Below are 16107 nucleotides of genomic sequence, written 5' to 3' on the forward strand. Positions count from 1 at the left end.
AGAAACTTTAAACACTAATATCGCCTCAGGAATGAAACAGCCAGCCAGAACGGACACGGAGATTGGCATTACCTTGCCCGTTTCGACCACTAACTGAATTATTTACGGCATTTTTCTTTTTCTTGCCTTTTTTGATTTTTTTGCTGCTTGACTCCTTGAAGATGTCCTCTGCTCCTTCCAGCCCCCTCCCCTTTTCTCCTCATGTATGTGCTCATGTGTTGATCTAAGAGAACAAGGCAGGGAGTCGATAAAAAGATATCAGAGAGAGTCTGGGAGGATATTGTCTGCAGTAATAGTGAAGCCACTGTTAGTACAATAAACCTGCAACCAACCGCAACGAGCAGACTTCACTTAATCTAATTGAGTGTGAAGGCAGCCTTGAGACATAGGGACCCCCTCCTCTCTCCTCGGAATATATACACTATTGACTACTAATTGGCGCCACACTGGTCCTGCTAATTGTAATGATGCAGCCCGTCTGACTGGGAGTCCTGCGAAGGATGGGGTGGGGGAAGGGAGGAGGGAGAGAGGCAGACACACACCAAAGGACCAGAGAAGATGAAGCTGGGGGCTTTAATTTTGCATCATGTCTTTAAGTCCTTATTGACTTAATGTGTTCCCACCTGGGAAGGTCACAGACAGAGAGAGACAGTACACACTTTATGTCTGTTATCACTTTGTGGTAACCCACAAAAGCCTGGGAGAATAGGACCCCTGCGCTGGGCAATGGGCAGGCCTCCCGGTGCTGTGTTTAATTAATTGGGAATTTTTAATGCCCTTTCTGCAGTTATGGGAGTTAGTGGCTCCTGCAGTTCCAGTTCGATTTTTCACTCTCTGCACTGGTCATTGTCCCGAACATTTTTTTTTTTGTCCTATTAGGGAAAGATTTATTTATTTATTTGTAGCATTTGTAGCCCACATTTCCCCACCAATTTGCAGGCTCAATGTGGCTTACATTATGCCGTAATGGCGATCGCCATTTCCTGGTACAGAAATACTGATGGTGTTACATTAAGGTGCATGCATGGTACAGTATAAAACAATATGGTATTGCATAGAGGTTCCTGAGTGATGGAGTAGATTATAGCATAAGTTAGATTATCAATTATGAAGAGTTCATTCCCGCATGGGAAATAAAGTGGTAGTGCGTATTGCGTAACTTTCATTAGTAGCCATTTGGTTATCAATCAGGTGTAGAGGTATGGTTCTGTCCAGTTCCTGTGAAGTCTGGTTGTCTCGTTGCTAGGATGGAATGTTGTGGTATGCCTTCTTGAATAGGTCAGTTTTCAGTAGTTTCCGGAACATTGTTAGGTCGTGCGTTGTTTTTATGGCCTTCGGTAGTGCGTTCCATAGTTGTGTGCATATGGAGGAGAAACTGGATGCATATGTGGATTTATATTTAAGTCCTTTACAGCTAGGGTAGTGGAGATTCAGGAATGTATGTGCTGATCTTTTTGTGTTCCTAGGTGGTAGATCTATGAGGTTTGACATATAGATCGGGGCTTCAACATGAACGATTTTGTGGACCAGGGTGCAAACCTTGAACACAATTCGTTCTTTTAGTGGGAGCCAGTGTAGTTTTTATCTTAGGGGTTTAGCGCTTTCGTATTTCGTTTTTCCAAATACGAGTGTGGCTGCTGTGTTTTGGGCAGTTTGAAGTTTCTTGATGATTTGTTCTTTGCACCCTGCGTAGATGGCGTTACAGTAATCTAGGTGGCTTAGCACCATTGATTGTACTAGGCTGCGGAATATTTCCCTTGGGAAGAAAGGTTTGATTCTTTTTAGTTTCCACATCGAGTGGAACATTTTCTTTGCTGTGTTTTTTGCATGACTTTCAAGTGTAAGATTCCGGTCAATTGTAACTCCAAAAATGTTTAGACTGTCTGAAATATGAAGGGTATAGTCAGGGGTGTTTATGGTGGTGGGTTTATTCGTGTTATATTGTGAGGAGAGTATGAGGCATTGTGTCTTTTCTGCATTTAGTTTTAGCTGGAATGCATTCGCCCCATGAGTTCATTATTTGGAGACTGTGGTTGATTTCATTTGTGATTTCAGTTAGATCGTTTTTGAACGGGATGTAGATCGTGACATCGTCTGCATAGATGTACGGGTTAAGTCCGTGGTTGGATAACGACTTTGCTAATAGTATCATCATTAAGTTGAAAAGGGTTGGTGAGAGTGGTGAACCTTGTGGAACACCGCATTCTGGTTTCCATGGTGGTGATGTTTTTGAATTTGATATCACTTGATATGTTCTAGTGGTTAGCAATCCATTAACCCATCTGAGTACGTTTTCTCCAATCCCGAAGTATTCTAGCATGTTCAATAGTATTTGGTGACTGACCATGTTGAACGCGCTGGACATGTCAAACTGTAGGAGAAGCACATTATTTCCGGCTGCTATTGCTTGTTTGAATTTGGCTAGGAGAGTGACTAGCACTGTTTCCGTGCTGTGGTTGGATCGAAATCCTGAATGTGATTTGTGTAGTATTGTGAATTTGTTTAAGTAATCAGTAAGTTGTTTGGTTACCATACTTTCCATCAGTTTGACAACCATAGGGATAGATGCTATTGGGCGGTAGTTGGTTGTGCCATTTAATTTTTTCTTTAAATCTTTGGGTATAGGGGTGAGTAGTATATTTCCTTTTTCCTTGGGGAAGAGGCCATGTTGTAGCATGTAATTCAGATGTGATGTAAGGTCTGTTATGAAGCATTGGGGGGGGGGGGGGAAGCAAATTTCATCAAGTTGTTGTGACATATGTCCAGTTTACTGTGGGATTTTGCGAATTTGTTGATTGCTTGAGTGATGGTTTCAACGGTTAAAAGATCGAAGTTTGTCCAGATTCGATCTGCTGGGTATTCCTCGAGTGTTGGGTCCAGGCAGTCCATAAATTTTTCGTATTCAGTGTTATTGAGTGGTAGTGTTGATCGTAATTTTATGATTTTCTCATTAAAGTATTTTGCAAGGTTATCTGCTGATGGGGTGTCTGTGCTGGGTGTGGTAACCGGTGTGGTGTCTAGTAATTTGTCCACTAGTTGGTAGAGTTTATGCGCGTCTTTGTAGTCTGGTCCTATTTTGGTTTTGTAGTATGCTCTTTTGGTTTGTCTTATTGTGCATTTGTATTTTCTTTGCGATTGTTTCCATATGTTCAATGTATGATCATCTTTCATTTTTTTCCATGCTCATTCGAATCTCCTAACTTGGGTTTTTAGTGTTTTCAGTTCTTCATTGAACCAAGGTGTTGAAATTTGTCTTTTAGTGGTTCTTGTTTGTAGTGGTGCGATTTTTGCTTCTGCATCTGTCGTCCCATTTTAGTAAACAGTGTATGGAGTCTGTTTGTGCTTTCCATTCGTTAGTGTAGATCTGTTGCCAGAATGTTTCATGGTCTATTTGGCCTCTCATGGTGTAAGTTATGTGTTCTTGCTTTAGGTATGTGTCTTTCTTTCGCCACTGTAGGGTTAGGTTTAGTTTGTAGTGATCAGACCATGGTATGTCTGTCCATTTTGTATCTGTTAGTATGAGGTTTAGGTCTGGGGATAGTTTGTGAGTGATGAGGTCAATTGTGTGCCCTTTGGTATGGGTAGCTTGCATTTTAGGCCAGTTGAGGTCCCATAGTTGGAGGAAGTCCCTGCATTCGCGTGTATTTGTTGCATTAGGGTCTTCTAGGTGTATGTCTATGTCCCCAATAATGAGTAGGTTGGAGTTAGCTACACAGGTATTCGATATGAAATCCATGAAGTGTGTTTGGCATTCTTGCCAACTACCTGGTGGTCTATAGAACAAGACAACGTTTAGGTTGTCATGTAGGGTAGTATGGTTAATTCTAACTGAGGCGATTTCGAGTTTAGATGTTAGAGACTCGGCAGTTGTTACTGTGAAGTGAGATCTATAGATTAGTGCTAAGCATCCTCCTCTTTTTTCTTTCCTTGTCCAGTGAGTAATTTTGTATCCTGGGGGGCATAGTTCCAAGATTATGGGGTCCTTGAGGTCATGGATCCAGGTTTCGTTGATGATTAGTAGGTCGAGATTGTCTGCTGTGATCCAGTCTGTTATAATTATTGTTTTGTTGACTACTGATCTGGCGTTTACATAGCCCACCTGAATTTTTTGGTAGGGATCAGTGTTTGATGTTGTGTGGATTTTTATTAACTGGCATTCCTTTATTTTAGCAGGACCTTTATTTCCCTTCAGTTGTGGTTGCCCGTGTTTTGGTGATTTTCTGTTATTAGGGTTGTTGTCTGTGTGATAAGGTGTATTATGTCTGATTATTCTTTGGTGTGTGTGTAGTATGGGTATCATGTTGTTTTCTGTGAGTGGAGTGGTTAGATTTGTGGGAAACGATATAAAGGAGTAAATTCCTAGGAGCAGTTTGAAGGTGTTCATATTGGTTTTGGGTCAGTATGGTTGCTGAAGCCATGTTTACTCATGGCTGGCGAGGAAGGGTGAAACAGTGGACGAAAAGGTGATGGGGACATACTATAAATGCAATGAAATCTCTGGGATATCTAGTGATATTTATTAGGAACGGGCACCCAGAAAGTTTGTGCTTTTATTTGTGTGGAAATTCATGTTGTTATCCCCTCTAATTCTGTATAGTGTGCCCATTAGGCATCTAAATTTCTGTGACCAAATGAAGTTAGGCACCTAGGGGATATTTTATGAGTTAGAGCTTTTGCAAAGTTCCACGTTTTCAAGTTAGAATAAAATTTGATATACTGCCTAAAATAAAACCTAAGTGTTTTTGAATAATAAAATAAAAAAAATAAAAAAATAAAACTCAGAAAACAATTCAAAACACAATTACTAACATTTAAGTAAAAAAATTAAACATAATAATCAACATTTTCTTGCTGGGGTGTACATGTGGGCGGAGCATGAGTGGGACATGGGCGGGTTATACACTTGGACATGAAACATACAATACTGAGGGGAGATATGATAGAGGTCTATAAATTAATGAGTGGAGTTGAACGGGTAGATGTGAAGCATCTGTTCACGCTTTCCAAAAATACTAGGACTAGGGGGCATGCGATGAAGCTACAATGTAGTAAATTTAAAATTAATCGGAGAAAATGTTTCTTCACTCAACGTGTAATTAAACTCTGGAATTCGTTGCCAGAGAATGTAGTAAAGGCGGTTAGCTTAGCGGAGTTTAAAAAAGGTTTGGCCGGCTTCCTAAAGGAAAAGTCCATAGATCGTTATTAAATGGACTTGGGGAAAATCCACTATTTCTGGGATAAGCAGTATAAAATGTTTTGTACTTTTGGGGGATCTTGCCAGGTATTTGTGATCTGGATTGGCCACTGTTGGAAACAGGATGCTGGGCTTGATGGACCTTTGGTATATTTGCAGTACTGCCCCATTTTGGTTTAAGTTGAAAAAAAGACTTGGGCTGCGTTTTCTGTCAATTTCCTGCACAGAATGGTCCGAATGTTTTAAAATGAAGACAAGACGATGCCCAATGTAATCTTTTTGCAGTGAATACATTGAAAGGTCTGTGCACTAAATTAATCAAATCAATTCTTGTATACCACTGATATCCCCTTTCCAGGGTTCAGTGCGGTTTACATTTTAGGTCAGACAAAAACGATAATGATAGTGTGAAGTATGAGAACAATTAGAGACCATTGGAATAATGCATGAGATCAAAAACATTATAGGAAAGGATAATGGATGATACCAGGGGGTAGAAGTCAATGGATTGTTATGCACGGCCGCCGAGAGACTGAGCCGGGCCCGCCGTTCCCCCAATCGCTACTACTGTCGCCTCTCTCTCCTGCTCCCAGGCCGCTGGCACCACAGTCCCCAGTCTCCACCTGCCTACCCTCAGCTCCGTTGACAGCCCCCTGTCTGCTACCGAGTCTCCTGCATTAAAAAAAAAAATTTTCTAAATCGGTAGTGCAGCGCTAGCGAGCAGCGCCTCACCTCTGTATGAAAGCGGCAGATCGCCTCTCCTCGGGCCTTCCCTCACTGTGCCCCGCCCTCACAGAAATAGGAAGTTACATCAGACAAGGGCGGGACACAGTGAGGGAACGCCCAAGGAGAGGCGATCTGCCGCTTCCAAACAGAGGTGAGGCACTGCACTGCCAATTAGAGATTTTTTTTTAAATGCGGGGGGCCTGGTGGCAGACAGAAGGGGGCTGTCGACAGAGCTGAGGTTAGGCAGGTGGAGCAGTGACGTTCCTAGGGGGGGCAGTGGATGCGGTCCGCCCTGGGTGCACGCTGCCGCGCACCTGTCCTTCCTTCGTTCCATGCTCCCTCTGCCCCGGAACAGGGGGGGGTTCCTTTCACAGGCGGGTGTCCTTTTGCCGGGGGGGGGGGGGGGGGGCGCTGCATCCGGTGGGGGCGCTGCACCCGGGAGGCAGGGCGCATCGGTGATCCACCCTGGGTGTCAGCCCCTCTAGGAACGCCACTGAGGTGGAGACTAGGGACTGCGGCGCCGGCGGCCTGGGAGCAGAAGAAGAAGAGAGACCCCGGCGCAAGGCCCCCCTCGGAGGCCTGGGCCCATGGAATTTTTGCCCCCCCCCCCCTCTCGGTGGTTCTGTTGTTATGAAGCTGTCTTTGGAAAGAGAAATGTTTTTAGCCTCTTGCTGAAGCTAAGGTAACCATTTTCTTTTCTGATGGCTGAATCATGATTGTATATGAAGGATGAGTGAATGGATGATAACTAAACACCATGATCAGAAATACACACAACGGGGAAGGGTTACCATATGCAGGGCCGTGCCAACCCGGTAAGCGGGGTAAGCACTGAAGGGGGGCGCCCACCTACAAGGGCGCCGCGCCCGGCGTTGCCGTCAAGTTGTATTTCAAAATTTAAAAAAATAAACCTTACCACGTTGGCGCGTCAGCGCCTATGCGCATGCGCCCAGCTTAGGCCCACCCAGTAGCGTAAATAACAGATCTTCGCCTGCAGAGAGCAGAGACTGATACATACTGCTCGCACCGGCCCCAAAGCCTTCTCTGTGATGTATTCCCGCCTATGCAGAATCAGGAAGTTGCATCAGAGGGAAGGCTGTGGGGTCAACATGCAGTGTGTATTAGTTGCTGTTTGCTGCTGGTGAAAATCTGCTATTTAAAAGGTATGCGGGGGAGGGGGATGTTTGAGAGACCATATGGCATGCAGGTGAGAGAGGGAGAGGCCAAATCACTTGTGCAACAGGGCGGAGTTCTTCTGTCCACCCATCTTGGGCCCAGGCCCACCCAAAATTGGGTGTCTGGCTACGCCCCTGTTATAAATCTTACATGGATTGGCCCTTGCCTGGCTTGTATGAACAACTTGGTGACACTATCTGGTCGATACTCAAAGTGGTTTAACTGGCCAGAAATGACTCCTGACTGGTTAAATTACCTGCTTGGAGCTAACCAGTCATTTTAACTGGTTAGTGCCAGTGGCATAGCCAGACCTGTGATTTTGGATGGGCCCACAGTTAAGATAGGTGGCCTTTCGATTCTCCCCCCTCTGCTGCCCCTACTCTTGACCTGCATCTCTCTCTCTCTTTAGTCCACCCCCAGACCCAGCATTTACCTCCTGACCACGGCCCAATGCACCCCTCCCTCCGGGCAGTGGTGTGCTGGAGCCGGCTCGCACCGGCTCGCAAGAGCCGGTTGTTAAATTTTTTAACATCTTGTGAGCCGGTTGTTCTACAGGGCGAGCCGGCTTCGGTAAAAGAGGTAAGCATGGCAGGAGGGCGCCATAAGCAATGCTTACCCCATTTACCTCACCTCCCACCACTGCCCTCATTTGCCTGCGCCACCCTGGGGGGAGGAGGTATAAATCTTTTTTTTATCTCCGTCCAGCCGCGTCATTGAAAGCCCTGCCTGTCTCTAGCTTTCCCTTTGTGAGTTCATTCCCTCAGAGTCCCGCCTTCTGACATCATTTCCTCTTTCCGCGAGGGCGGGACTCTGAGGGAACGAACTCGAAAGGAAGGCTAGAGACGGGCAGGGCTTTCAATAACGCGGCCGCTTCGATGGAGGTAATCAGGGGAGAGAAGAGAATCGTTGGATATGGGTGGCTGGAAGGGGGCAGGGGAGAGAAGAGAATCGATGGGTATGGATGGATAGAGGGGGGCAGGGGAGAGAAGAGAATTGCTGATTGTGATGGATGGAGGGAGGGCAGGGGAGAGGAGAGTTGCTGGACATGGGTGGATGGAGGGGAGGGTAGGGGAGAGGAGAGTTGCTGGACATGGGTGGATGGAGGGGAGGGCAGGGGAGAGGAGGGTTGCTGGACATGGATGGAGGAGAGGGAAGGGAGAGAAAAGAAATGCTGCAAATGGATGGAGGGGAGGGAAGAGTGAGGAAGGAGATGAGATGAGGGAAAAGGAAGAGAGGAGAAAAACTGTACATGGATGAAGAAAATAGGCAGAAGCTGGATCCACTGGACAGTCAAGTCTGAGGAGGACCCAGCTTTTACTTACGGATGTAGGCAGGGCTGTGCCAACCCAGTAAGCGGGGTAAGCACCGCAGGGGGGCGCCTTCCTTCAAGGGCGCCGCGCCGGCCGCAGCACTGCCGGTCGAGTTCTATTTCAAAATTGAAAAAATAAACCGTACCGTATCGCGTTGGCGCGTCGGCGCCTATGCGCATGCGCTGCTGCCTCGCCACGCGCAGCGCTCTGCTCTCCTCCCTCCCTCCCTCCCCATCAGCGCCTAGACATGTCCGCCTGCGAGCTCTACACCCGGGTAAGTGAAGCGGGGAATCTATCTCTTCAGCTGCTCATTGAGCGGCGGGGGTTGGGGCGCAATTTATCTCTTCAGCTTTGCTTAGCGGGTGGGAAGGCGCAGCCTTAGCTTCCTTGCTGCTGTTTCCTGAACTAGTACCGGGACAGGTGTTGCTTGCGGTGTGATAAGTTCTCACTCTGACCGAGTCGAGGAAGACCGGGAGCGGATGGGGGGCCATGGGGTGGAGCTGCTGCTTGTCGCAGCCAATGTGGGCTCCGTGTGTGACAAGGTGGGTATCGGGGGAGGGAAGGGTCCGCCCTGAGGAAGGCCTGTAGTGTCCACGCAACTCCGGCTCCTGCAGTTGTGAGTCGGGGGGGGGGGGGAAACAAAGCACAAACCAACTTGTCAGACTCTCTTCTGACAGTAGGTCTCCCTGGACGTAGTGAACAAGTTTGTACTCTCCTGCTGACAGTACTCTTTCCTGGACACGCTTGAACAAGTTTGTGCTATAATGGTGATGCTCAAGCAACCATTGCGCTCATACAGTTGACATTTTTGACAGATAGGACTAGCTGTTCGTTTATGTGCTATTAATTTTACTACCGTGTTTCCCTGAAAATAAGACACTCTTATATTAATTTTTGCCCCCCAAAATGCACTTGGTCTTATTTTTCGGGGAAACATCGGGGTTGGATCTGGGTTGGCCCGCCTGCCCTCCGTCGCTCCCGGAACTAACCTTAAACGCCTCCTTTCACCTTCGCAGCAGGGCAGGCCACTCCTTCCTTCCATGTCCCACCCTCGCCTGACGTAACGTCCGCGAGGGCGGGGCACGGAAGGAAGGAGAGGTCTGCCCTGCTGCTGCTTGCTGCAAAGGTGAAAGGAGGCGTTTAAGGTTAGTTCCGGGAGCGACGGAGGGTGGGTGGAGGGGGAGGGAAGGGTCCGCCCTGAGGAAGGCCTGTAGTGTCCACGCAACTCCGGCTCCTGCAGTTGTGAGTCGGGGGGGGGGGAAACAAAGCACAAACCAACTTGTCAGACTCTCTTCTGACAGTAGGTCTCCCTGGACGTAGTGAACAAGTTTGTACTCTCTGCTGACAGTACTCTTTCCTGGACACACTTGAACAAGTTTGTGCTATAATGGTGATGCTCAAGCAACCATTGCGCTCATACAGTTGACATTTTTGACAGATAGGACTAGCTGTTCGTTTATGTGCTATTAATTTTACTACCGTGTTTCCCTGAAAATAAGACACTCTTATATTAATTTTTGCCCCCCAAAATGCACTTGGTCTTATTTTTCGGGGAAACATCGGGGTTGGATCTGGGTTGGCCCGCCTGCCCTCCGTCGCTCCCGGAACTAACCTTAAACGCCTCCTTTCACCTTCGCAGCAGGGCAGGCCACTCCTTCCTTCCATGTCCCACCCTCGCCTGACGTAACGTCCGCGAGGGCGGGGCACGGAAGGAAGGAGAGGTCTGCCCTGCTGCTGCTTGCTGCAAAGGTGAAAGGAGGCGTTTAAGGTTAGTTCCGGGAGCGACGGAGGGTGGGTGGAGGGGGAGGGAAGGGTCCGCCCTGAGGAAGGCCTGTAGTGTCCACGCAACTCCGGCTCCTGCAGTTGTGAGTCGGGGGGGGGGGGGGGAAACAAAGCACAAACCAACTTGTCAGACTCTCTTCTGACAGTAGGTCTCCCTGGACGTAGTGAACAAGTTTGTACTCTCTGCTGACAGTACTCTTTCCTGGACACGCTTGAACAAGTTTGTGCTATAATGGTGATGCTCAAGCAACCATTGCGCTCATACAGTTGACATTTTTGACAGATAGGACTAGCTGTTCGTTTATGTGCTATTAATTTTACTACCGTGTTTCCCTGAAAATAAGACACTCTTATATTAATTTTTGCCCCCCAAAATGCACTTGGTCTTATTTTTCGGGGAAACATCGGGGTTGGATCTGGGTTGGCCCGCCTGCCCTCCGTCGCTCCCGGAACTAACCTTAAACGCCTCCTTTCACCTTCGCAGCAGGGCAGGCCACTCCTTCCTTCCATGTCCCACCCTCGCCTGACGTAACGTCCGCGAGGGCGGGGCACGGAAGGAAGGAGAGGTCTGCCCTGCTGCTGCTTGCTGCAAAGGTGAAAGGAGGCGTTTAAGGTTAGTTCCGGGAGCGACGGAGGGTGGTGGAGGGGGAGGGAAGGGTCCGCCCTGAGGAAGGCCTGTAGTGTCCACGCAACTCCGGCTCCTGCAGTTGTGAGTCGGGGGGGGGGGGAAACAAAGCACCAACCAACTTGTCAGACTCTCTTCTGACAGTAGGTCTCCCTGGACGTAGTGAACAAGTTTGTACTCTCTGCTGACAGTACTCTTTCCTGGACACGCTTGAACAAGTTTGTGCTATAATGGTGATGCTCAAGCAACCATTGCGCTCATACAGTTGACATTTTTGACAGATAGGACTAGCTGTTCGTTTATGTGCTATTAATTTTACTACCGTGTTTCCCTGAAAATAAGACACTCTTATATTAATTTTTGCCCCCCAAAATGCACTTGGTCTTATTTTTCGGGGAAACATCGGGGTTGGATCTGGGTTGGCCCGCCTGCCCTCCGTCGCTCCCGGAACTAACCTTAAACGCCTCCTTTCACCTTCGCAGCAGGGCAGGCCACTCCTTCCTTCCATGTCCCACCCTCGCCTGACGTAACGTCCGCGAGGGCGGGGCACGGAAGGAAGGAGAGGTCTGCCCTGCTGCTGCTTGCTGCAAAGGTGAAAGGAGGCGTTTAAGGTTAGTTCCGGGAGCGACGGAGGGTGGGTGGAGGGGGAGGGAAGGGTCCGCCCTGAGGAAGGCCTGTAGTGTCCACGCAACTCCGGCTCCTGCAGTTGTGAGTCGGGGGGGGGGGGGGGAAACAAAGCACAAACCAACTTGTCAGACTCTCTTCTGACAGTAGGTCTCCCTGGACGTAGTGAACAAGTTTGTACTCTCTGCTGACAGTACTCTTTCCTGGACACGCTTGAACAAGTTTGTGCTATAATGGTGATGCTCAAGCAACCATTGCGCTCATACAGTTGACATTTTTGACAGATAGGACTAGCTGTTCGTTTATGTGCTATTAATTTTACTACCGTGTTTCCCTGAAAATAAGACACTCTTATATTAATTTTTGCCCCCCAAAATGCACTTGGTCTTATTTTTTCGGGGAAACATCGGGGTTGGATCTGGGTTGGCCCGCCTGCCCTCCGTCGCTCCCGGAACTAACCTTAAACGCCTCCTTTCACCTTCGCAGCAGGGCAGGCCACTCCTTCCTTCCATGTCCCACCCTCGCCTGACGTAACGTCCGCGAGGGCGGGGCACGGAAGGAAGGAGAGGTCTGCCCTGCTGCTGCTTGCTGCAAAGGTGAAAGGAGGCGTTTAAGGTTAGTTCCGGGAGCGACGGAGGGTGGGTGGAGGGGGAGGGAAGGGTCCGCCCTGAGGAAGGCCTGTAGTGTCCACGCAACTCCGGCTCCTGCAGTTGTGAGTCGGGGGGGGGGGGGGGAAACAAAGCACAAACCAACTTGTCAGACTCTCTTCTGACAGTAGGTCTCCCTGGACGTAGTGAACAAGTTTGTACTCTCTGCTGACAGTACTCTTTCCTGGACACGCTTGAACAAGTTTGTGCTATAATGGTGATGCTCAAGCAACCATTGCGCTCATACAGTTGACATTTTTGACAGATAGGACTAGCTGTTCGTTTATGTGCTATTAATTTTACTACCGTGTTTCCCTGAAAATAAGACACTCTTATATTAATTTTTGCCCCCCAAAATGCACTTGGTCTTATTTTTCGGGGAAACATCGGGGTTGGATCTGGGTTGGCCCGCCTGCCCTCCGTCGCTCCCGGAACTAACCTTAAACGCCTCCTTTCACCTTCGCAGCAGGGCAGGCCACTCCTTCCTTCCATGTCCCACCCTCGCCTGACGTAACGTCCGCGAGGGCGGGGCACGGAAGGAAGGAGAGGTCTGCCCTGCTGCTGCTTGCTGCAAAGGTGAAAGGAGGCGTTTAAGGTTAGTTCCGGGAGCGACGGAGGGTGGGTGGAGGGGGAGGGAAGGGTCCGCCCTGAGGAAGGCCTGTAGTGTCCACGCAACTCCGGCTCCTGCAGTTGTGAGTCGGGGGGGGGGGGAAACAAAGCACAAACCAACTTGTCAGACTCTCTTCTGACAGTAGGTCTCCCTGGACGTAGTGAACAAGTTTGTACTCTCTGCTGACAGTACTCTTTCCTGGACACGCTTGAACAAGTTTGTGCTATAATGGTGATGCTCAAGCAACCATTGCGCTCATACAGTTGACATTTTTGACAGATAGGACTAGCTGTTCGTTTATGTGCTATTAATTTTACTACCGTGTTTCCCTGAAAATAAGACACTCTTATATTAATTTTTGCCCCCCAAAATGCACTTGGTCTTATTTTCGGGGAAACATCGGGGTGGATCTGGGTTGGCCCGCCTGCCCTCCGTCGCTCCCGGAACTAACCTTAAACGCCTCCTTTCACCTTCGCAGCAGGGCAGGCCACTCCTTCCTTCCATGTCCCACCCTCGCCTGACGTAACGTCCGCGAGGGCGGGGCACGGAAGGAAGGAGAGGTCTGCCCTGCTGCTGCTTGCTGCAAAGGTGAAAGGAGGCGTTTAAGGTTAGTTCCGGGAGCGACGGAGGGTGGGTGGAGGGGAGGGAAGGGTCCGCCCTGAGGAAGGCCTGTAGTGTCCACGCAACTCCGGCTCCTGCAGTTGTGAGTCGGGGGGGGGGGGGGGAAACAAAGCACAAACCAACTTGTCAGACTCTCTTCTGACAGTAGGTCTCCCTGGACGTAGTGAACAAGTTTGTACTCTCTGCTGACAGTACTCTTTCCTGGACACGCTTGAACAAGTTTGTGCTATAATGGTGATGCTCAAGCAACCATTGCGCTCATACAGTTGACATTTTTGACAGATAGGACTAGCTGTTCGTTTATGTGCTATTAATTTTACTACCGTGTTTCCCTGAAAATAAGACACTCTTATATTAATTTTTGCCCCCCAAAATGCACTTGGTCTTATTTTTCGGGGAAACATCGGGGTTGGATCTGGGTTGGCCCGCCTGCCCTCCGTCGCTCCCGGAACTAACCTTAAACGCCTCCTTTCACCTTCGCAGCAGGGCAGGCCACTCCTTCCTTCCATGTCCCACCCTCGCCTGACGTAACGTCCGCGAGGGCGGGGCACGGAAGGAAGGAGAGGTCTGCCCTGCTGCTGCTTGCTGCAAAGGTGAAAGGAGGCGTTTAAGGTTAGTTCCGGGAGCGACGGAGGGTGGGTGGAGGGGGAGGGAAGGGTCCGCCCTGAGGAAGGCCTGTAGTGTCCACGCAACTCCGGCTCCTGCAGTTGTGAGTCGGGGGGGGGGGAAACAAAGCACAAACCAACTTGTCAGACTCTCTTCTGACAGTAGGTCTCCCTGGACGTAGTGAACAAGTTTGTACTCTCTGCTGACAGTACTCTTTCCTGGACACACTTGAACAAGTTTGTGCTATAGTGGTGATGCTCAAGCAACCATTGCGCTCATACAGTTGACATTTTTGACAGATAGGACTAGCTGTTCGTTTATGTGCAATTCATTTTACTATTATTTTGTGCAACTAGATTTTGTTTGAGTTTATTATATTTGTTGTGACTCATGGCTTTAGTACTGGGCACCTGCCTTCAAGGGTGCCGCGCCGGCCATGGCGGTGGCGGTAGCGTTCTATTTCAAAATTTAAAAAATAAACCGTACCGTACCGCGTTGAGAGAAAGGAGATGCCACACGGGGAGGGGGGGGGGGCGCCAACTGATAGTCTGGAGGGGGGTGCCAGAGACCCTAGGCACGGCCCTGGATGTAGGGCAAGAAATGAAGAAGAAAGGCGGAAAGTAAAGAAATAAATGGAAAGGAAGCCCTGGAAATGGAGTTAAGAGGACAGATAGCAGCAGAATCAGATACTGGGCCAGCATGATCAGAAAAAGAAAGTCACCAGACAACAAAGGTAGAAAAAAATAATTTTATTTTCATTATAGTGTTTGGAATATGTCCGCTTTGAGAATCAGGCGCTCAACATTAAAAGTTTATATTTATTTACTTATTTATGGCATTTTATCCCACATTAAACATGAATTAGATTGGAACCTGGGATCATTTAATATTTTTTCCTGGAGTAATGCATTGTCCCCCCCCCCCCCCAGGCTCTCTCCCCGGCTATAGCCAGCTCTGCAATCTGGGGGGGGGGGGCGCAGAGGGGGACGAGGGGTGCAGAGGGGGACGGGGGGGGGGGGGGCGCAGAGGGGGACCGGGGAGAGAGCCTGTTGTTAAACATTTACCAGCACACCACTGCATATACACCTGGGAAAGGATTGAATTAACTCTTGATAGTCAGCTAAAGCCTGGTTATTTAAGCAGTATTACTAAATACCTGTTCTGCTTTAAGAGGGTCTTTTAAGAAATATTAGCTTGAGTTATCTGCAGTAGGGCCCATTTTATCCTATGGGCCTTGTTGCAGTTAACGCAAACTAATCTTTAGTAAAAAAAAAAAAAAAAAAACCCTAAGTCATGGTAGCGTTTTTAGCTCTCGGTAGAAATCAGCTGGCAATAAACACTTAGACACCCATTATATTCCTATGGGCGTCTTGGCAATTTGGGGGGGGGGGGGGGCAGAGGTGGATGAGGGGCGCAGAGGTGGATGGGGGGGGGGGGGCGAAGAGGTGGACCGGGGAGAGAGCCTGTTGTTATGCAATGTATACCTGCGTTCATCTACATGCGTTTCTATGTATCTCTGCACACCTGGACCAACATACATCATATTTACAGCACACTCCATGTCTCCCATAATTGATTTTCCTCTGCTAGCTCCTGTTACAAAGTCATTTGAACATGAACCAGTCCTGTTGCCAATGAATATTTGATGACTCAGCTTATGGTGGTAGAGAAGTCCCTTGAGATTTTTTTTTTGTTTCCGATGACCTCCAATTTCGGGTGTTAACAGAATATATTTTTCATTACAAAATCAAAGAAAGGAGAGAAAAATGTTAACAATTCCCATCTCTTTTTTTTAATTAAAATTCTTTCCTCACTCTCTCTGTTTTCTCTCATTGCCTCACGTTCACTGTCTATCAAACTTTCTCCTCCAATAGTTTCCTTGGGCCAAATTGTTGCTTATTTTTGAAGAGAGGAAATAGCAGAACCCAAGTGCTTTAGGGACTGTTACTAAAATGTGTTGAAATCTGGGTTTAATGGTGTTTTAACATGGGAGTTCCCTGTGCACTAAGTCCAGATTTAACATGCCAGTATGTAGGACTTTTAAAATATTTTTTAGCAAGTTCCATGCAAATTTTCCATTGGTGCATGGGATTTGCAAATATGTTAACATGGGATCACTTACCCCCTGCTGTTTAGGGGGCACTTAATGCTCCTTTGTTGTCTGTGACAGGGGCGTAGCCAGACTT

The sequence above is a fragment of the Microcaecilia unicolor genome, chromosome 11 (assembly GCF_901765095.1).
Source record: "Microcaecilia unicolor chromosome 11, aMicUni1.1, whole genome shotgun sequence".
Lineage (NCBI taxonomy): Eukaryota > Metazoa > Chordata > Amphibia > Gymnophiona > Siphonopidae > Microcaecilia > Microcaecilia unicolor.